Source organism: Aegilops tauschii, chromosome 2 (assembly GCF_002575655.3).
Source record: "Aegilops tauschii subsp. strangulata cultivar AL8/78 chromosome 2, Aet v6.0, whole genome shotgun sequence".
NCBI lineage: Eukaryota > Viridiplantae > Streptophyta > Magnoliopsida > Poales > Poaceae > Aegilops > Aegilops tauschii.
Window position 1 is genome coordinate 103,579,648 of NC_053036.3, and position 23,448 is coordinate 103,603,095.

Below are 23,448 nucleotides of genomic sequence, written 5' to 3' on the forward strand. Positions count from 1 at the left end.
GCCGAATGGGATCAAGCGTGTTGGGTTATGTGGTGCACCCCTGCAGGGAAGTTTATCTATTCGAATAGCCGTGTCCCTCGGTAAAAGGACGACCCGGAGTTGTACCTTGACCTTATGACAACTAGAACCGGATACTGAATAAAATACACCCTTCCAAGTGCCAGATACAACCCGGTGAGCGCTCTCTAACAGGGCGACAAGGAGGGGATCGCCGAGTAGGATTATGCTATGCGATGCTACTTGGAGGACTTCAATCTACTCTCTTCTACATGCTGCAAGATGGAGATGGCCAGAAGCGTAGTCTTCGACAGGACTAGCTGTCCCCCTTTTATTCTGGCATTCTGCAGTTCAGTCCACTGATATGCCCCTTTACACATATACCCATGCATATGTAGTGTAGCTCCTTGCTTGCGAGTACTTTGGATGAGTACTCACGGTTGCTTCTCTCCCTCTTTTCCCCTTTTCCTTTCTATCTCGTTGTCGCAACCAGATGCTGGAGTCCAGGAGCCAGACGCCACCGTCGACGATGACACCTACGACAGTGGAGGTGCCTACTACTACGTGCAGCCCGCTGACGACGACCAGGAGTAGTTAGGAGGATCCCAGGCAGGAGGCCTACGCCTCAATCGATCTGTATCCCAGTTTGTGCTAGCCTTCTTAAGGCAAACTTGTTTAACTTATGTCTGTACTCAGATATTGTTGCTTCCGCTGACTCGTCTGTGATCGAGCACTTGTATTCGAGCCCTCGAGGCCCCTGGCTTGTATTATGATGCTTGTATGACTTATTTATGTTTTAGAGTTGTGTTGTGATATCTTCCCGTGAGTCCCTGATCTTGATCGTACACATTTGCGTGCATGATTAGTGTACGGTCAAATCGGGGGCGTCACAGTTACCGGAACTATCAAGAAGAAGCAACCCCGGAAAGAAGCAAACAACATGGTAAACAACCATCACATGAACATGGCATGATGCACAATCAAGTATGATGCATGTCCGGTTTAATGTGGCATGGGATGGCAAAGTGCACAAACAATACTACAAATTAAGCGGAGCTCAATATGCAACGAGTTGCATATTAACGAAACACCACATCAAGTATTTAGTTCTCTCTCGTTTATGTACCCAACAATATTAAATGTTGATTAACATGGCAAGAGGTGAAGCATAAGTAAACTAACTATTTAGGCAAGTTTAAATGAGGCCGGAACAACAAATAACAATTCAGGAAAATCCTCATATGCATATTTTGGAATTGGTACTGTTCTGCCCTAAATCATATTTTTGGGTTGTTAAACATGCAAAGTAATGCCACCATGTTAAACTATGCATTTTTCTACCCCATTTACATATAAAGTTTATTAAAATCGGAGCTGCGGTTAATTAGTTATGAAATAAATCATTTTAACATGGCATTTAAGCAAATTAATGCAAACAGCAATTTAAACATTTTAAACATGGATGAGGGCAGCATATTATGAAACTAGATGAAATTCTAAGCACTTTACATGTTTAAACCATTTCAATCCGATGCACGGTTGTGGAGTTATTATATGCATGAACATGAGGGATTTTTCTGCAAAACGGTAATTCTCTGGATAATTGGCAAAATTTGCAGGACCAGGAAAAAACATATCGGGCCAAATTAGAGCTACAGGCCGGAACAGGACATGGGCGCTGGGGGTTTCTCACCATGGGCCATGGCCCAGTTCGAAGCAGAGGGAGGCCGGCGGATCTGGCGAAGAGGAGCTGGGCCTTGGCGCGCGGCTGGAGGTCGACCCGCTCGGGCGGGTTGACGATGCGGTCAACGCGAGCGGCTGCCTGGCCTCACTCAACGCAGAGGCAGCAGTCAGAGGAGGCAAGACGCGGGACTTGCAGCGGCGGGGCAGGGAAACGGCGGCCAGGAACAGACGGGGACAGGCGGATCCGACCACGGGGTCGCCGGATCTGACCGGAGGCGGGACGGAGGCGACCGGCGACAAAGCTTGGGGCGGCATCCATGGCGCTGTTAACTGAAGAAAAGACAGGGTTCAGACAAGAACAGGGGAAGGGAAGGAGAGAGACAGCAGGGGAGATGGCAGGGATGCGATGGGGTGACCTGAATGGTAGGAGGCGGCCGGACGGAGCGGACTGGCCTGGCGGGATGCTCGCCGGCAAGGTCGGACAGCAGCGGGGAGACGCGAGGCGAGGCCACGGCCTTGGCGCAGAGGAGGCGCGTGGCTGCACTTGCAGGGAAGCGGTGGCGCAGAGACGGGGCCGTCCCGCGTGAGAAGCGGGGTGCAGGCGCGGCGGCACTGCCGCAAGAGAGGCAGACGACGGGGAGGTGTTCATGGTGGTGGCAGAGACTGCACAAGGGCAGCGGCCATGACCTCAGGCGCTGTGAAGAAAGAGAACAGAGAGTGACGAACATGAGAGAAAATAGAGAGATTGAAAAGGGAAGGAGAAGAAGGGAACAGGGCAGGGGAAACGGCCCGATGGTTGATGTCCCTGGTGGTGGTGCTCCGGTGGCGGCGAACTCCGGCGAGGCGAGCTGCAGGAGGAGAGCACAGGAGGGGCTCCAAGAGAAGGTCCTCTTCTCTGGGACGAGAGGAGGCAGAAGCCCTTGCTCGGGAGGAGCTTGTTGACTGCGGGTGAGGCGGGTAGGAGGAGGCTGCGATCTGCTGGGGATTTTTGGTGGCGCGGAAATCACGGGAGGCGGTCGGAGGGAGGTGGATCTGAGACAAACGGATGGTGGTTGGCTCGGTGGGGAAGACGAGGAGGAGACCAGGTGGGCTAGCGGCGGCGCGATGGGAAAGGATGGATGGGACAGGAGGCTAGGCTAGGGTTATCTGTTTATATAGCATGAGGATTTGGTTAGGGGTTATCTTGCCCCTAAGATCATAATCGGACGGTTGAGAAAAATAGACTAGGGAGGTTAAATAGAGAAACTGGAGATGTTTCAGGGATGTTTGGAGATGATTTGGATGCGATGGTAACGATAGTCCGGTTCGGGTTCGGGGAAGTTTTCAGACGCGCACGAGGGGTCGATGCACTGTGCAAAGAGGGGTTAGGCGAACGAGGTCAAGTGTGTGGTTGGATTGAGAATGGTCAAGGAAGACAAACGGTTTGACGACATGCCACGGAGACAAGGAGAAGCGGCAACTATGAACGACTATGAGTTTTATGAGAACATGTGGATGCAATGCGCATGATGACATGATGAAATGCAACAACAACACCAATAAAACACACGGCGGTCATGCAAAACATGGAAGGCAACTGGAGCACCGGTCTTGGGGCGTTACAACGCTCCACCACTACAAGAGGATCTCGTTCCGAGATCTAAGGACGGCACCGGAGAAAAGCGGAAGAGGAAGAGAAGAGGCAAAGCTAAGTTGCTTCTTTGACAAACGAGTGAAACCACGAACCTTGAGAGGTTGAATAAATTGAAAGAAAGAATACAATGGAATGAACGAGATTGCAAACACTCCGTTAGCAAAGAGGAACAAGGAACATTCAAGAACCTTGTAGGTTGAAAGACATGAAATAAGAGCTTCAAGAACCAAAAGAATATGACCACACCGGTAGAAAAGAGAAACAAGGAACACCATGTGAACCTTGGAGTTTGCAAAGCTATGAATGACGAGAACAATGGACGAGAAGTACATGCGAGCACTCCGGTTTTAACGAGATGTACAAGGAACGATAATGATCAATTACGATAACGCTCCGGTTGGAAATGAAAAGAATAGAATTTGAACTTGGCAAAATGAAAGCACTCGGATGAGACTCCGGTTAAAACTAGATAGAGAAGGAATAAGATTGATATAATTTCGGCAGCACTCCGACTGAAAGAAGAAGGAAAAACTTGATAAGATGAAAAGAACTTCAAGAGATGACACAACACTCCGGTTAAATGGATAAGCATGAAAAGAACACGATCCTCACAAAACGAGGTGATGGGTGAAGGGAGCAACCTCACAATGCATCCGGAAACAATGCATGATAGTTAGATAGTTGGAATGAATAGAACGAAGAATGAAACCAACATCTCCTACCATAAATGAATTTGAAAGAGCATCCTTACGAAGTAGGATGGAACGGAGTTGTTTGAAACACAACAACGGTTAGAATAAGCTTGTAGCGGGCTTATGGAAACATCTCAAAATTATGAGTTGAGCTTCTGTCACTAACGAAAACAATTGCTTGCTTGAGATCAACGCAGAGATGAAAACTTCTTCCACCAAGAGGATAAAGAGCAAGCTTGGGTCATTGATAAGCACCACAATAGCAACATTCCTTAGGGAAGGCTTTAGGTGAAACATGACACAAGATAACTCCAACGAAGAGATTGGTGGATTTAAAATATCTCATTCTTGACAACATGTGAATCATGAAACACGAATTCAAATTGTCAAGAATGACATAACACCACCTCAAATGATAAGGTAGAACGAATTGTACTTCAGAATGCAAGATGAAGAATGCGTGGACTCCACAAAACAAAACATGTGTTGAACACCATGTGAACCTTCGTGAGAACTCCGGTAATAAAAGGATGATAAAAAGAAAGAGAAGTTGAGAACACTAGGTGAAGCCTTGCGATGATTTAGATGGAGCTTCACGATGATATGACCGCGAAAACTTTGAACTCCGGAAAAGAAAGATGAACAACTAGAAACCGAGAATGTGATATGAAGGACAACTCCAGAGAGAAAGATGAATCACCTGGATGAACCAGGAGTAAGAATTATGTTATGTGTATCCTTCACCAATTTAGATTGATGACAAACAACGGATTTGGCATACTACTTATTCTCGTAGAAAGGATTAAGATAGATATAGCGCAAACTTGGGAAGGTCTTCAACGAACCCCCGGTAGGATTGGAAAGAACGAATGAATCTATATGATAACGAAGGAAGAGAACTCTTGAATGAACCACCGTAAGAATTGAAAATGAAAGTAGCAAAGGCACAATTCACCAGGAAGAATTTGAAAACGAATGAAGATACTTGAGGGGATATAGATACAAGTGAACGAATAGATGACAAGCTGATTAGAGAATACTTGAATGATGCACCGGTAAGATATGGAGAATGAGATCTGAAAGCTGAGAATAAATAATTCTGAGATGATGGCTCCGCGGAATCTAACTGAAAAGACTCCTGAAATGCTCCGGATGGGTGAAAAGAATTCTCGCAATCGAAACAATTATGAGAGGACGGCATCAAGCTAGAACCATGAATTTTCAAGAGAACGGACCAAGATTCAAGAGCAATTCTTCTTCGGTCTTCACATGTTGAGAATGATGATGAGAACCACCCTGACAATTGTTGAGATACTCCGAGATGAAAAATATAAAGGTTGAACCAACGATGAAAAGAATTTGAAAGATCTTGGAGAAAGACATTTGACTGATGGTAAATCATTCTTACGTCAAACTTTGAAAAGAATTTGGGAATAGCTCCGGGAAAAATTAGAAGAGACAGGTAAGATCCTGGGAAAAGACCTGTGGGTTAGGGCCCACTCAAAAGATACACCATTGAACGATTTAAAAGGGAGATTGCGCCGGTTCAATTAAATGGCTTGAATAAGGTAAGACCTTGAAATATCTAGAAAGGATTAAGAATAGAAACATGAATCCTCTGGGATACCTTCAGCACTCCAGATAAACATGAATAGCAAGAGGTGGATGATTAAGAGGTGCACCGGCATGAGAAAACATTTGAAACGAGGAAAGGATATGATCGACAAAGCTTGAATAGAATCCATCGGAGAAGAAAAAGAACGAAGAATAATAAACTTGAAGCTCTGTTAGTATCTTCATGGGAAATCACCGGATAAGAACATTGAAAGAAAAGAATGAAGAGACTTCGCATCAACAAAAAGGATACTTGATTAAGAAATCTGAGTCCTTGAAGAAAAAGGGTGGGAGGGCGGGGAAAACAAAGACAACTTGGGACGGATGAAGCAAACACCATTGCAAAGAACTGAGAATTGATCTCGCGAATGTTGAAATGATCGGATCCACTTGAAAAAGAGCACGTCGGTTGGAAAAGAATTGGCATGACAATCTCGATGATCAAGAAGGATTCGTATTCACATAGAAGTATGAGAACACTGCTTAGGAAACGTATGGAATCAACACTTGACATTGAAGCAACTCAAATACCACAGCTCACAACAAAACAAAGACGTGGCTTGCAGAATAGGCCGGAAACAAACTTATGATAGAGATTTCGTCCAAAGTTTTCATGGTGGGGCCCACACAGGCTCAATCGTACAGCTCCATCATGTACAAGGCAGTGCACATGACATATGAAGCGTCCCCGAGTCAGCATAGCCAAGGACTCTTTAAGACACAACGAGACCACTGTAAAACCAACCGTGGATAGGCGGACCACTAGACGTCGAACCCCAATCTCATATCATGCATCTGTCAGAAAGATATCCTAGGAGCTACTTGAATTCCCACTTATAAACTCCCGAAACTTTCTGGTTATGCAATCAGGTGTTGGGGATACAGGGGACGCAATATATCTCACCCAAACTAACAATACCTAGATCCAGTTGTATCCATCCTTCAACACATAACCAAGAAACCTTCGGAAATCATTTTACCTCAACCTTCGAAAAGCATCCGTTATACGAGTTATGGCAGTACTCCCGAACTCCCGCCCCAGTACTGGGTGGCGTCAAGGTGATCTCACCAACAACTACATAAAAGAGATTTTCGATGTCGGCGAAAAAAACTCAGGTATTCCAGAACTGCAACTATAAAATTGTGACAACACCTCAGAGCTCAAGTCCCCGGGACACTGCCACAACCCCTAAATGTCGGGAGGCACCAATAACAATGTTCTCGTCACAAAACCAACGGAACGATTCCAAGATACCCACGTGATCCTAAAAAAAATTAGTGAAATTTGAGGAGAGGAAAGTCAAAACTTCTACGTCAGGAGACCTCACCAGAGCGACGAAGGGACTGAGGAGTAAAAAGAATCCTACTCTCCGAAATATATAATCCTAAGACTCAAAACATTTTTTGTTCTAGACTCAACAATGTCAGCGATTCGATCAAGCAGGGGGCTCCTAAGTCGGGGATGGCTCTGATTGCCAACTTGTAACGCCCACGATGCGGCTATATCTCCCACGTGTCGAGGCACGGCTTGGAGGCATAACCACATGGTGGTTTTGTCGCAAGAAGGGTCATCTTCAAACAATCCCATGCAAGGTTGGAAAAAGCGGTAGGCGTAAGCGAGGCGGTTGGCCTTCACCTAGTACCTAGGCGGTGCCTAAGCGCCCTAGGCGCGGCCTAGGCGGTAATATAGTTTTTACTCTTAGTGTATTTGTGATTATTATATGGGTGTTGATATTAGTTTATGACATATAAATAACTCAATCACCGTCTACTGTCACTGAAATATAACCCGTTTGGCATATTAGTGTGGTTTGTGGCATGATTTCTTGCTTGGGTAGGCAATTCCTTGCTTGCCCCGCCTAGACCTCCATTTATGACTTAGGCGAGACGTTTGACCATTGCCTAGCGCCTAGGCGTGCCTAAGCGCCTCCTAGGCACTGCCTTTTCCAACAGAGATCCCATGTAAGGAACAAGAAAGGGATAAAGAGTTGGCTTACAGTCGCCTCTTCACACAATACATAAATTAAACATACATCATTCAGAGTACAATCAAGGTCCGACTACGGAACCAAAATGAAAGAAGACAACCCCAAATGCTAGATCCCCGATCGTCCCAACTGGGCTCCACTACTGATCATCAGGAAACGAAACATAGTAACGACCAAGGTCCTCGTCGAACTCCCACTTGAGTTCGGTAGCATCACCTGCACTGGTATCGTCGGCACCTGCAACTTCTTTGGTAGAATCTGTGAGTCACGAGGACTCAGCAATCTCACACCCGTGAGATCAAGACTATTTAAGCTTATGGGTAGGAAAGGGGTAATGAGGTGGAGCTGCAGCAAGCACTAGCATGTATGGTGGCTAACATACGCAAATAAGAGCGAGAAGAGAAGCAACGCAATGATCGTGAAGCTAGAAGTGATCAAGAAGTGATCCTGAAACTACTTACGTTCATACATAACCCAAACCGTGTTCACTTCCCGGGCTCCGCCGAAAAGAGACCATCATGGCTACACACGCGGTTGATGTATTTTAATTAAGTCAAGTGTCAAGTTCTCTACAACCGGACATTAACAAATTCCCATTTGCCACATAACCGCGGGCACGGCTTTCGAAAGATAATACCCTGCAGGGGTGTCCCAACTTAGCCCATTATAAGCTCTCACGGTCAACGAAGGATATTCCTTCTCCCGGGAAGACCCGACCAGTCTTAGAATCCCGGTTTACAAGACACTTCAACAATGGTAAAACAAGACCAGCAAGACCACCCGCTGTGCCGACAAATCCCGATAGGAGCTGCACATATCTCATTCTCAGGGCACACCGGATGAGCCAGACGTTGGGTTGGCATAGACCCTGGTTGCCCAGGGGGCGCCGGACATCGCTGGTTTGGACCAGCACTCGAAGGAGCACTGGCCCGGGGGTTTAAATAAAGATGACCCTTGAGTCTGCAGAACCCAAGGGAAAAAAGGCTTAGGTGGCAAATGTTAAAACCAAGGTTGGGCCTTGCTGGAGGAGTTTTATTCAAAGCGAACTGTCAAGGGGGTCCCATAAATCACCCAACCACGTAAGGAATGCAAAATCAAGGAACATAACACCGGTATGACGGAAACTAGGGCGGCAAGAGTGGAACAAAACACCAGGCATAAGGCCGAGCCTTCCACCCCTTACCAAGTATATAGATGCATTAATTAAATAAGAGATATTGTGATATCCCAACATATCCATGTTCCAACATGGAACAAACTTCATCTTCACCTGCAACTAGCAACGCTATAAGAAGGGCTGAGCAAAAGCGATAACTTAGCCAAACAACGGTTTGCTAGGAAAGGTGGGTTAGAGGCTTGACATGGCAATATGGGAGGCATGATATAGCAAGTGGTAGGTAGCGCGGCATAGCAATAGAACAAACAACTAGCAAGCAAAGATAGAAGTGATATCGAGGGTATGGTCATCTTACCTGAAATCCCGCAAGGAAGAAGAACGAGTCCATGAAGAAGACAAACGGATGTAGTCGAACGAATCCTCACAAACGCAACGTTACCGGAACTATCAAGAAGAAGCAACACCGGAAAGAAGCAAACAACATGGTAAACAACCATCACATGAACATGGCATGATGCACAATCAAGTATGATGCATGTCCGGTTTAATGTGACATGGGATGGCAAAGTGCACAAACAATACTACAAATAAAGCGGAGCTCAATATGCAACGAGTTGCATATTAACGAAACACCACATCAAATATTTATTTCTCTCTCGTTTATGTACCCAACTATATTAAATGTTGATTAACATGGCAAGAGGTGAAGCAAAAGTAAACTAACTATTTACGCAAGTTTTAATGAGGCCGGAACAACAAATAACAATTCCAGAAAATCCTCATATGCATATTTTGGAATTGGTACTGTTCTGCCCTAAATCAAATTTTTGGGTTGTTAAACATGCAAAGTAATGCCACCATGTTAAACTATTAATTTTTTACCCCATTTACTTATAAAGTTTATTAAAATCGGAGCTACGGTTAATTAATTATGAAATAAATCATTTTAACATGGCATTTAAGCAAATTAATGCAAACATCAATTTAAACATTTTAAACATGGATGAGGGCAGCATATTATGAAACTAGATGAAATTCTAAGCACTTTACATGTTTAAAACATTTTAATCCGATGCACGGTTGTGGAGTTATTATATGCATGAACATGAGGGACTTTTCTGCAAAATGGTAATTCTCTGGATAATTGGCAAAATTCGCAGGACCAGGAAAAAACATATCGGGCCGAATTAGAGCTACAGGCCGGAACAGGACATGGGCGCTGGGGGTTTCTCACCATGGGCCATGGCCCAGTTGGAAGCAGAGGGAGGCCGGCGGATCTGGCGAAGAGGAGCTGGGCCTTGGCGCGCGGCTGGAGGTCGACCCGCTCGGGCGGGTTGACGATGCGGTCAACACATGCGCGCGGCTGCCTAGCCTCGCTCGATGCAGAGGCAGCAGTCAGAGGAGGCAAGACGCGGGACTTGCAACGGCGGGGCAGGGAAGCGGCGGCCAGGAACAGACGGGGACAGGCGGATCCGGCCACGGGGGCGCCGGATCTGACCGGAGGCGGGACGGAGGCGACCGGCGACGAAACTTGGGGCGGCATCCATGGCGCTATTAACTGAAGAAAAGACAGGGTTCAGACAGAAACAGGGGAAGGGAAGGAGAGAGACAGCAGGGGAGATGGCAGGGACGCGATGGGGTGACCTGAATGGTAGGAGGCGGCCGGACGGAGCGGACTGGCCTGGCGGGATGCTCGCCGGCAAGGTCGGACAGCAGCGGGGAGAAGTGAGGCGAGGCCGCGGCCTTGGCGCAGAGGAGGCGCGTGGCTGCACTTGCAGGGAAGCGGTGGCGTAGAGAAGGGGCCGTCCCGCGTGAGAAGCGGGGTGCAGGCTCGGCGGCACTGCCGGAAGAGAGGCAGACGACGGGGAGGTGTTCATGGTGGCGGCAGAGACTGCACAAGGGCAGCGGCCATGACCTCGGGCGCTGTGAAGAAAGAGAACAGAGAGCGACGAACATGAGAGAAAATAGAGAGATTGAAAAGGGAAGGAGAAGAAGGGAACAGGGCAGGGGAAACGGCCCGATGGTTGATGTCCCTGGTGGTGGTGCTCCGGTGGCGGCGAACTCCGGCGAGGCGAGCTGCAGGAGGAGAGCACAGGAGGGGTTCCAAGAGAAGGTCCTCTTCTCTGGGACGAGAGGAGGCAGAAGCCCTTGCTCGGGAGGAGCTTGTTGACTGCGGGTGAGGCGGGTAGGAGGAGGCTGCGATCTGCTGGGGATTTTTGGTGGCGCGGAAATCACGGGAGGCGGTCGGAGGGAGGTGGATCTGAGACAGACGGATGGTGGTTGGCTCGGTGGGGAAGACGAGGAGGAGACCAGGTGGGCTAGCGGCAGCGCGATGGGAAAGGATGGATTGGACAGGAGGCTAGGCTAGGGTTATCTGTTTATATAGCATGAGGATTTGGTTAGGGGTTATCTTGCCCCTAAGATCATAATCGGACGGTTGAGGAAAATAGACTAGGGAGGTTAAATAGAGAAACTGGAGATGTTTCAGGGATGTTTGGAGATGATTTCGATGCGACGGTAACGATAGTCCGGTTCGGGTTCGGGGAAGTTTTCGGACGCGTCTTGAGACTAAAGAGGGGCTAAATAGAGAAACTGGAGATGTTTCAGGGATGTTTGGAGATGATTTCGATGCGACGGTAACGATAGTCCGGTTCGGGTTCGGGGAAGTTTTCTGACTAAAGAGGGGCTAAAACTAGTCTTGAGACTAAAAAATTTTAGTCAGGGGTACCCCTACTAAAATGTGGATTAGTCCTCTCTCTCCTCATTTAACTCCTCTCCTTTAACACAGGCGAGTTCTGGATTGGAGGGTTTGGAGGATAATAAATGCTCATTGACTTGATTTTATTTTCTTTAGTATTTGGATACAAGCATGGGTGAGGCTAGCAAGTTTTACTCCCACTACTTTTAGTCATGGAACTGAAACGTATCCAAGCACCCTCCAAATCCGGGAAATAGGGTCCAAAGTAGTCAAATGATTGAGATAGAGCATTTTTTGTCAATCTAACCCTGCCATCCATACACCTCTTTGGTTTAGAGTTAGTTCAGGGTTAGAATCTAACTCTAACCTCTAACTGAGTTAGAGTTCTCCTCGTCTCGGTTCATCGCCATCATACTATCCCCATTCCTGTGTTTTCAGTATCCTGCGAATCAAAGAGGCCCTTTTTTTGCGGGAAAAATCAAAGAGGCCCTTAGATTGGTTTCGGTCCGGTCATTTTTTTATAAACGTGTTATGTCCAAAATTTAATGAACGTGCTCCGGTTTCCACAAAAATAATCCGGTTTCATGTAGTAATTCATTCATTTATTTATTCTTCTGCGGGGGGTTTGCATGTAATTCGTGAGGTCTGAAATGTAAAGTAAGCCGGCATATGCTCCGAGTCGTGCATGCACTACGACCCAGATGCTCTATGTCCCACATGTCGGTGAATGGGAGCACGTGGAAATAGCCTAGGAGTACATATAGGAGGATAAATGCGTGAAATAATATGTACTGTGAAGCATAGCCGCGGTTCGAAAAGGAGACCTAAAGTGATGACAGGTATAGGTCGCACGCACCCAACTAGTGGTACTAGACATACGACTAATTTTTTCCTCAAAAAAAAAGAGGCACAAGTGCTCAGTACTCCTATTCTATAAACACGAGTCCCATCTGACAACAGCGTCCGTGCTACAGCTAGCTCTCCTCCCTCGTTTCTCTCTTCTAATTCTAAGCTCGGCCGACGCCCGGTGGGCGGGGTGGGTTTGCTCAACTGCGGCCCCACCTCACAGTGAAGACGTTACGACTGGAATAAAAATGCCATATACTCCCTCCGTTCATAAATATAAGCCTTTTTAGATACTATTTCAAATGGAATACAGCATACAGATGTATGTAGAGATAGTTTAGAGTGTAGATTCACTCATTTTGCTCCGTATGTAGTAGTCACTTGCTGGAATCTTTAGAAAGACTTATATTTGGGAACAGAGGGAGTACTATACTAATAAAACATTAAGGCCACGAGGCGATGTAGTGCTGGTTACAGGAGGCAAGAAGAGATGCATCCATCGACGACGTCCACCTCCTCGACTAAGGGCGCCGGCCCACCGAACGGCGCCTAAGTAGCAGCGGCTTTCGTGGCCAGGTCGACGTGCTTCTGAACAATGGCGTCCAAAGATTCCAGCCGCTGGAAGAAGGCCAACGTATTTCTGTCCTCGCATGCCTTGTAGTGGCCTATGTAGACGATTTCCTCGTAGACGTGGATGTGCAGGTCGATGGTTTGTTGCATGGCGAGGCGCTGCGCGGCGAGCGCGGCCTCGAGGTGCACATTCTTCATCGCGACCTCCGGCACCTGCAGGGCCACCAGGGCTTGAAAGAGTTTGTCACCATGGAGGCCGATGAGGGTGGCAGGCAATGAGGAGCCTGGGCGCGCGGGCTGGAGCAGTACGGCAAGGTCATCCGCGCGCTTCTTGACGGTGGTGAACTTGCGGATGGAGTTGACCATCATGTCGTCCATGCGAGAGGCGAAGCCGGCGTCGGCGAGGGCTACGATGCATGTGGTCGCCAGCACCGTCTAGAAACGCTGCGCGGTGCGGGGCCGCAGGCCGGCGCCTTGGATGATTTGGCACAGCCGACTGCCGCTCGCGTCCATCGCCTCCATAGGTGCTTGTGGCTTCTGGTCACCTGGTCTTGGATTGGAGTGAGCAGTGTTGCGCAGAGACTTGGGAGTAGATGGATTGGAGTGGTGGGGCGCCTTTATTATATGAGAGTCCAAACTCTGTTGCATTCACATCGTGCTGGCTCTATTCTGCTTCTCCAATTAATTCTCTTTGCATGTAATTGAGGATGCATCATTGACCGTTCAACGTCTCGGGAACCGCTACCCTCTCCCTCCTTGGAATTCAAGCACCTATGGACCCGTCGACGACGAGGTGCCTATGGTGACTTCGTAAATTTCAAGATGATAGTGTCGTGCGTGTGTGCGTTCATAGGGGTGAGTGTATGCGCGTGTATATGAGCGCTTGCGTCTGTACTGCGTAAAAAAACGTAAATGCGTGTCAAAAAGAGACTAGTCAGTATACTCAATATTGTGCACCTCGGAGAGGAAAACGATAGAACTAGTACGTATTTATTTACGGTGCAGATTCACTCATTTTGCTCCATATGTACTCCATCTCGGTGTAGTCTAGTCACTTGTTGAAATCTCTAGAAGGGCAAATACTCCTTTCTGGTTTACAGGGCTATACTAGCAAGTAGTTGTACGTACTAGTACAATAGTGGGCTCACATAGCAATTTTGTCTCATGCAAGAGCCTGGCTATATGCGTGCTTCAATGTTCGCAACTGCAACGTTCGGTTTGCGCTTGGCTCTTCGCCTCTTCGAGAAGACGAACAATGATGTTACTACTGCTGCTTCTACAGTGTCGAATCCACTGGCTTGTTGTAGAAGTACTACTAAGCAAAATCATGTCCTCGTTTGCGAGCAACCGCGCGCATGGGTGAGGGAGAAGGCGTGTAGTAAAATCAAGCTTCTCCTCGTTGTACGAGTTGACGCGACACATCATAGCACTGGCCCCACATGCTTGCCTCTAAACTTGGCTGAAAGACCCGCGGTGTACAATATATTTGCTGCAACCTCTAACATTTACCCACCACAAATTAAAATATATGTGGTCGTATGCATTGTTCTGATGCAGAGGCCGGGGGTCCCCGTTTTTGAAAAAAACAAATTAAAATATATATTCCTGTCTTGACCAGATGAGCGTGCAAACTACAATCACCAGGGTGTCAGGTAGGGCCAGAAGACTATTTTAATTTTTTTTAAACTTCGAGACGGCCAGATAGCATGGAGCCGACCCCAACGATTTTAAGCTTACACGCACGGTACACGTTATCCTATACTACTCTACACATGAAACTGCCACACGAGCGTCCGGGCTGCGCTTGGCTCTTCGCCTCTTCGGGAAGTCGAACAATGATGGAGTACTACTGCACTGGAGGAGTACTACAGTATGCTTCTGGCCATCAGACACCGATTGAACTGCTGCATGTCCACCACGTGCGAGAGGGAGAGCGTGTAGCGAATGCTTCTCGTAGTCTTGCCAGCCACCACGCTCATGGGCGAGGGAGGGACGCTCCTGCCTTTGCGTGTATGATATGTGGGCCCGACATGTGTGTGGCCAACCTGTCATACAGCCAAAGGCAGGTGCAGTTAAGTCCGCGAGGGAGAGGATAATCAAACTTCTCGTTGATGTACGAGTTGACGCGACACATCAAAGCACTGCACTCGATATATTTCAATAATAAGCGTTTACCGATGCATTAATTACAACGCATGCATGCATGCCGTGACTCTCCTTTTGATACTTGCATGTGTTGATTTAATGCACCTTGAAGTAGTATAAAATATGTGACGGTAAAGCTTTGTAATACCCCGGCCCAAGTAGAGAGATGGTTGTGCACGAGGAGGGCGAGATCATGCAGACCGAACAGGACCCGATGATGGAGCTCTCTAAGGTCTCGATGGACCTCACCGTGCTCCACTGCCCCTTGTGCCTCCGCCCCTTGACGCCTCCAATGTATGAGGTTCGAATACACCTCGTCCGTTCGGCTGATTGAGCAAGGTGCAGGTTTCTTGATTGATGTGTTGTTCGATTGATTTCTGCAGTGCAAGGGAGGGCACCTGGCCTGCGCGGACTGCCGCGTCGAGCGCCCCGAGAACCAGCGGCAGTGCTAGAAGTGCGAGCGCGGCGGTGGCTTCGACATGCGGAACACGGCGGTGGACTCCGTCCTTTCGTCGGTGAGGGCGGAGTGCCCGCACGAAGGTTGTGGGCTCTACGTCACTTACCACAAGCTCGCCGATCACCAGAGCGTGTGTCCGCTCGCGCCCTGCAAATGCCCCGTGGCGTCTGCGGCTACGAAGGCCCGCCGCCGGCGCTCTACGACCACATCAGCACCGCGCATCCCATGCCCGTGCATAGGATCCAGTACGGCAAGGTGCTCCAGCTGCAAGTGCCACTGTCGGAGCCACGGCTCTTGCTGTTCGCGGAGGAGGACCCTCGCGCGTTTTTCTTGGTCGGCGGCGTGCTCGACATCGGCGCGCCTATCACCGTGTCGGTCGTCTGCATCAGAGCGGGGGCGTCCCCACTGCCGCACTACGTGGCCAAGCTGTGGGCGAACGGCCCACCGGGGGAGCCCAAAGGCACGACCGACGCCGTCAAGGTGGAAATGGAGGTGACAAGCAGCAAGGATCCTGGCGACGTCGACGTGCAGGAGCTGACCTTCTTGACAGTTCCGCCCAAGCTGCTGGCCGGGGCTAAGCTTGTGTCCCTCCACATTCAGATTGACAAGCTCACGTCCTAAATGTTTCTACAGTGCCTTCTGTTTATCTTAGTAATATGCTAATATAGGGATTACCTTGGTCTACTTTAGCTTAAGAAATGGTGGGTTTTGGTGGCGATGCAACAATTACTTCGACATCAGATCAGTAATTTCCAACAGTCGAACGGATATTTTGTGTCTGTTGGATATAAAGTTCCTTTGGGTAAGAACTACTACTTGTCATCAAAATGGATAAAAGGAGATGTATGTAGACGTATTTTAGTTCTAGATACGTCCCTTTTTATCCATTTTGATGACAAGCACTCCCTCCGTTCCATAATACATGCCTTCCATTTGTCAAAATATAGATGTATCTAGACATGTTTTAGTATATAGGTACATGCATGATAGAGCCAATCGGATGGTTGAGAACACTACAATTCGTAGCTACAGATGCGTGTGTGACTCCCAGATGCAGAGGCCGGGGGTCATCATCCTCCTTTTCGAGAAAAAACAGACGCGTGTGTGAGAGCTCGCCACGCGGCTATTCCTGTCGAACGCCCCATTAACCGTAAGATATGTATACGACGGTGCCAGTTATTGCACGTACACAGCAGTACTCCCTCCTTTCCGGTTTATAGGGCTTAATTCAAAAATCTCACCAACCAAGATGGTGAGTGGTGGAATATTTTTTGTAGTTTGCAAAAGCACCTAATTAATGCTCTTGTTTTTCTCAAAAAATTATGTTTATCAATGCATTAATTGCAATGCATGCATGCATAAAGTACATGCATTGGTCAATTTTCTCTTAATACTTGCATGCAATGATTTAATGCACCTTGGAATCTGAACATGTGTTGGGGAACAACCAAATTGAGCCTTATAAAATGGAAAAACTAAAATTTTGAGATAAGCCCTATAAAACCGGAAAGGAGGGAGTAGAAAAAGAAGTACTCCATTCGGGAATAGTGTCGCACTTCAAAACTAGAACCGTCAATAAATTTTGAGCTTGCGTCTCGTCGCATTCCAAATTACTCCACGCCATCATATTGAATTGCAAACCTGTTCACACCGATCACAACCTAAATGGTTTCCCACTTAGGAGCGTATTAGTACCACGCTATATGAATTGCAAACCTGTTCACACCAATCACAACCTAAACGGTTTCCCACTTAGGAGCGTATTAGTACTCGGTTATAAATACTAGTATGCCAAGATGACTGCACATTCCTCCTCAACTCCTCATCCACAAAAACAAACAAGTCATTCAGCATCCTTCCCTTGCATCTGCCATGGCCAGCGTGAGTTCTGGGTCGAGAGATTGCCACCAGGGAGAGGCGAGCATGGAAGCGGAAGCACGAGAGATGTCCTGCTTCGCTGCGAGAGCAGCCGACATGTCCCGCCGCGCCGCTAAAGCAGCACGGAGGTCCCGCCGCGCCGTCGATGCAGCAGACTGGTCCGGTCGCGCCGCGGAAGCAACAGAGATGTCCCGGCGCGCCACGAATGCAGCAGAGATGTCCCGCTGCGTCGCGGCGGCCTGGGAAAATTTCTCGCGGGCAGGCGACGACTGTTACAGGCGCATGCATGCGATCGTCCATAGCCAGATGGATCAGATCTCCGGCTGGGCGAGGTTGCAGGACGACATGAAAGCCTCGTTTGAACAGGCTACCGGCGTCATCCGGCAACTAAGGGAGGGCAATGAGAGGCTCCGGGCCGAGCGCGACCTGCTGAGGGAGAAGATCGTCCGAAGTGCAGACCACCAGGAGGAGACCAGTGCCTTGTTGAAGAGGACCGGCGTCATCGTCAAGAAACTTATGGACGAGAATGACATGCTCCGCAACGAGCACCAAAGGCTGGTGGAGGAATCCGTGGATGTTCTCAAGCAGCGTCTTCAGGACACGAAAGAGCTCATCGCCACTCGCCGCGGAGACTAGTTCCTGCGGCCTGCAGCAATGCATCAAGAAAGTAGAGATCAGCGAGCCAGATCCTTGTCTTCCTTCTTCTTTTGCCCTTGTGTATTTCAGGCGTAGCCGCATGTGGCTTTTTTAATTATCTTTCTAATTATGTAAGACAATTAATCGTCCTTATCTTTCTATGGAAGATCAATGTTGCGAGGCTGGAATGAAGAAAACTCTTGCTGTGGCGACCCTGGCGTAGCTGTTCTTCTAGTTGCTGCTGGGCTTCCTTCAGTTTCCTGGTTTCTTTTGATGTAATAATCGGTTTAGAATGTGGATTGTGTCGTCGGTTGTGAAATGTTGGGTTCTAGTGCGGATGTTTGGCCTTTGTTGGCCCCTTGGGATGTTGCGATTTCAATCTGGTAGCTTTTAGTCCTTCGTGTTAGGCTGGAGTTGTGCTGAACTTCTTGTGAATTGTGGTGGTTTTCGTAATAAAAATCAGAAGGGGCAAGCCCTTCTTTGATCAAAAAAAAATTAATCGTCCTTATATATTCATCAGGCTTGCTATAAGTCGCACTAGATGCTATATAGGTCCGTCGGATCTTACATCAAGATCCGTGCTTTCAGATTTTCTTTTTTCTCTCTTAAATCTCAGTCGAGTGAGACATAGCCACGCCATTAAACAGAGGCTCGGGCGCCATTAATGGAGACCTTGGGAGAGAGGTGGACGGCAGATGGAGGTCAAAGGGCTCTCCTCCCGATAAGCACGCGCAGGGGTCTGATCGCACGCCTCTCGTACTCAAATAGCTACCCTGCATGGCGCCTAATAGCTAATAAAAAATGGGGACGCGTGGCGGCACGTAAATGGTACTAGTAAGTAGAACGCCCACGGTTTCAATAATACTTGTGTTTCCGATTGTAACGTGACAGCACTTGTTCCAAAATGACTTTGTTGATTGTTAATGTGTGCGCCTTCGCAAATCGGACTGCAAATTTACCACAGCATGTTGGTTCCATGTCATGGCACCAAGCCAAGTTTCATTATTTTCATGCGTGTTTTGGATTTACAGGAATTAAAAAACTAAGTTTCTCAATGTTTCCAACCCAGCCACGACGCCCAGAATTTTGAATTTCATTCCCATTTCTTGCATGGAACCTAGAAATTTACCCGAGGACACACATGTGATTTTTCAACCAACTTTGGTGCACTGGAACATGTGCTTGTATTTCAAATTTGAATTATGCACACAAAGGTGACACGTTCCCTCCCAGAACCACGAGCCTTGTTGAGAGAAGCTCCGATTTGGAAGAATCTTATACCAAAATTTGTTCCTATTCGGCCAATTTTTTTTACCACGGCATGGTACTACCATGACATGACACCATGCCAAGTTTCATGATTTTAAAACCAAGTTTCTCAATGTTCTCGACCGAGCCACGATGCCCAGATGTTTGAATTTTATTCTCATTTTTTGCATGGGACCTACTCCCTCCTTCCAACTATATAGGGCCTAATGTGTTTTTCAAGACAGCCTTTGACAATTGACAAGATTAATAGCACATGAGATGTATACTATGAAAATTATATTATTGGAAGCTCCTTTGACATACAAATTTGAAGGTATGCTTTGTGTAAGTTGCATGTCATATATTATTGCTCTAACGTTTGGTCAAAGTTAGCCTCGAAAAACACATTAGAACCTATATAGATGGAAGGAGAGAGTAGAAATTCACCCGAGGACACAAATGTGATTTTTCAACCAACTTTGGTGCACGGGAGCATGTGCTTGTAGTTCAAATTTGAATTATGCGCATTAAATGACCAAAAACTCAATTAATGTGTAAATAAGGCCAAACGAAGCCGGAATAATTCCAAAATTTAACAGGGCACTCATGTAGCTCTATGTTGCCTTTGTAAATAAACTCAAGGGGGACAACGTATATCGTTTCGCACTCAAAGGTGGCACGTTCCCTCTCAGAACCACGAGCCTTCTTGAGAGAAGCTTCGGTTTGCAAGAAGCTTATACCAAAATCTGTTCCTATTCGGCCAATTTTTTTACCACAACATGGTAGTACCATGACATGACATCCATGCCAAGTTTCATGATTTTCAGACGTGTTTTGGATTTACAAGAATTTTAAAACCAAGTTTCTCAATGTTCTCGGCCGAGCCACGATGCCCAGATGTTTCAATTTTATTCTCATTTCTTGCATGGGACCTAGAAATTCACCCGAGGACACAAATGTGATTTTTCAACCAACTTTGGTGCACGAGATCATGTGCTTGTAGTTCAAATTTGACTTATGCACATTAAATGACCAGAAACTCAATTAATGTATAAAAAATGACAAACGAACCCGGAATAATTCCAAAATTTAACAGGGCACTAATGTAGTTCTATGTTGCCTTTGTTAAGAAACTCAAGGGGGGGCAGTGTATATCGTTTCACACTCAAAGGTGGCACGTTCCCTCTTAGAACCACGAGCTTCCAAATCGGCCAAATTTTTTACCACAACATATTAGTGCCATGACATGACACCATGCCAAGTTTCATGATTTCCAGGCGAGTTTTGGATTTACATGAATTTAAAATCAAAGTTTCTCGATGTTCTCGGCCGAGTCAGGACGCCCAGATGTTTGAATTTCATTCTCATTTCTTCCATGGGACCTAGAAATTCAACCAAGGACACACATGTGATTTTTCAACCCACTTTGATGCACCGGAGCATGTGCATGCAATTCATATTTAGATTATGCACATTAAAAGTCCAGAAACTCAATTAATGTATAAAAAGGCCAAATGAACCTGAAATAATTCCAAAATTTAACAGGGCACTCATATAGTTCTATGTTGCCTCTGTAAATAAAATCAGGGGGGAGGCAGCGTATATCGTTTCGCACACAAAGGTGACACGTTCCCTCTCGGAACCACGAGGCTTGTTGAGAGAATCTCCGGTTTTGCAAGAGGCTTATACCAAAACTTGTCCCAATTCAGCCAAAAATTATACGTATGAAAACAGGGTTTTGATTATCCCAAACATCTCGCTACCTAGACCAATAATGTGCTATGATTTGAATTCAACATAAAATGGATACAAATATTTGAATTGGAGAGCGTATGGTACATGTAGTTCATAGTGAAATATGATTACTGCTATATGTATGTTTTTTGTTATCAAGTTAATATTTAAATTATTGTATAACTTGACAACAATCGTATTCAAATAAGGAAAATTGATTCAAACTTAGTCCATATGGTAGACGACAATATATATGTTCACATGGTGGAGTAAAATGTTCATATATGATTGAAGATCAAAATGTACGACTACATCAATTATAAACCGCAAGGTCACCTAACGATATATTCGAATTCAACATAACGTGGATTCAAAAATTTAAATTCGAGATCATGGCATCTGTAATCATATAAAAAGGGACATTACTCTTTCTTTGGTGGGAATTGATTTTTTTTGTTGTTGAGGGAAGTGCGAATCGATTTGGTACTGTGCAGGGTAATCTTGTTCTCCCGATTTTTTTTTTACATTTTTCTTGTAGTTTTTTCAATGGCATCTATAGCAATATAGTAAAAGGGGACATGACTCTCTTGTGTCTTGTATGAATTGTTTTTTTTACACGTTAAGTTTGTTCTGCCGAACAAGGAATCCGCACCTTGTTATCCCGAAATTTTCAAACTCGAGTATCTTTTGTCTCACCTGCTTTGAAACTCCCGCTTCTTCCACCCGCGCCGCGCCTTGTTATCCCGAAATTTGGACGCGCGCGAGAACTCCCTCCTCATCCGAAATCGCTCCCGCAGCCCAGACACGCGAAATCCCCCTTCTACCCCTCAGCCGGAAATGAAGCTCCACGTCGCGGTGTCAAAACCGGTGGGGGTACGCTGGTAACTTACCCTACATTTCGGACAAGCGCGTCCCTAAGCTTGGCTCCCCCTCCCCCTTCCCCCCCCCATTCGTACACCGAGGCCGCCAAAACCCGCAAAACCCCACGCTCCTCCGTTGGCCTCCCGACCGCCGCCCAGCCGGAGACTCTTCCCCGACTACGTCGTCCACCGCAATAGCTCGCCGTCCCTCATCCACCACACTGGATGAGGATCCGTTGTCGATCTCGTCGTCTCGCCGGATCAGCCGCCCCATCCTCCACCTCCAAGGAGCTGCCCCGATGTTCGCCTCGTCTATCGCGCCACCTCAATCCACACAGCGCCGTCTTGACCTGCCCCACCGGAACCGCAGCACCCTCACCAATTCCTCCGATGAAGCTGGGGCCAACTCGGCGCCACCAAGGAGGTTCTGCACTCACTGCTGCATTTTATCTTTTATTCGATCTCACGGGGCTGCCGGTGCTCGATACCGAGCAGACATGGCGTGTCTCCATCGACGGCGTCGTCGCCGGCCACATCATCCACGGCGTCTCTTCCCCATGACGTTGCTTCCTCGGCGGCGACTTCCACAACGGCACTAGCTGCTGCTGCGGCGGCTCTGTTCTTGCTGTCGGTCGCGCTGCTGCACTGCTCCTGCTTTCGTTCATGCTGCTGCTCTGCTCTTGCTCTCGCTTGCGCTGCTGCTGCTGCACGACCTCCGGCAGCTACAGGAGTTGCTGCTTTAGCACTCGCTCGCGGTGCTACTGCACGACTTGCTCTCTGCTAGTGCGTTCCCTGCTCGAGCGTCTGTTGATTTAGATCACTGCTTCTCTGCTACTAGTGCTCGAACGCCCTAAACATCTATTGCAATGCTCTGTTACTAGTTCAATCAGTTTTGACAGTAAAATTCAGTTTCGACTGTGAAGTTCATTTTCTTCAATTAAGTTCAGAGTGAACAGTACTTACAGCATCTGTCGGAGCGGCCGTGGCGCGGCTGATGCGTTTTACATCTAGCACTTTTTGGTGATGTATTATACATCATCTATTGCAGATGATATTAGGGTCCCACTTCAGATTAACGTTGTCTGTCTTGTCATGCTTCAGCCTCGTCGCCATACACCTTAGCGGAGCTGCTCCAACGACGGAACCGTCCATCACAGCGGAGCAGTACCCTCAGCGCTGTTTCCAGAGGCCTCGGATCTTCTTCCCCGCCTTCGACAGTCACACCAGCATCATCACCATCCTCCACGTCCAACCCAATGATGCTGAGGTCCACAAGGCTATGCCAAAGAGGTTGTACACTCGTCGCATCACTTTGTTTCTCCATTCCTCTGTTCTTCCAATTCATGTGAGCCAAACACCCAGGTTTACTGAAATCCTATGTTTCCAAATGCTTTGTTTTGCATGTGCATTCCTATCCTATTCCTGTGTTTTTCCTGTCCCTGCGTTTATAGAATCCTCCAACTCTAAGGAGCCCTTACAGATTTACTTCATTTTCATATAGGCGTCAAAGAAAACTCTGTGTGTTATGTCCTGCTCCTGCCGTGCCGTCATCCACCCCACCTGAGGTGCACCATCGACAGAAGCGTTCACTGCAGCAGAGATCCCCCCTGCAGACTTCCTTTCGCCGCCTCAGATCATCTTCCCCGTTGCCG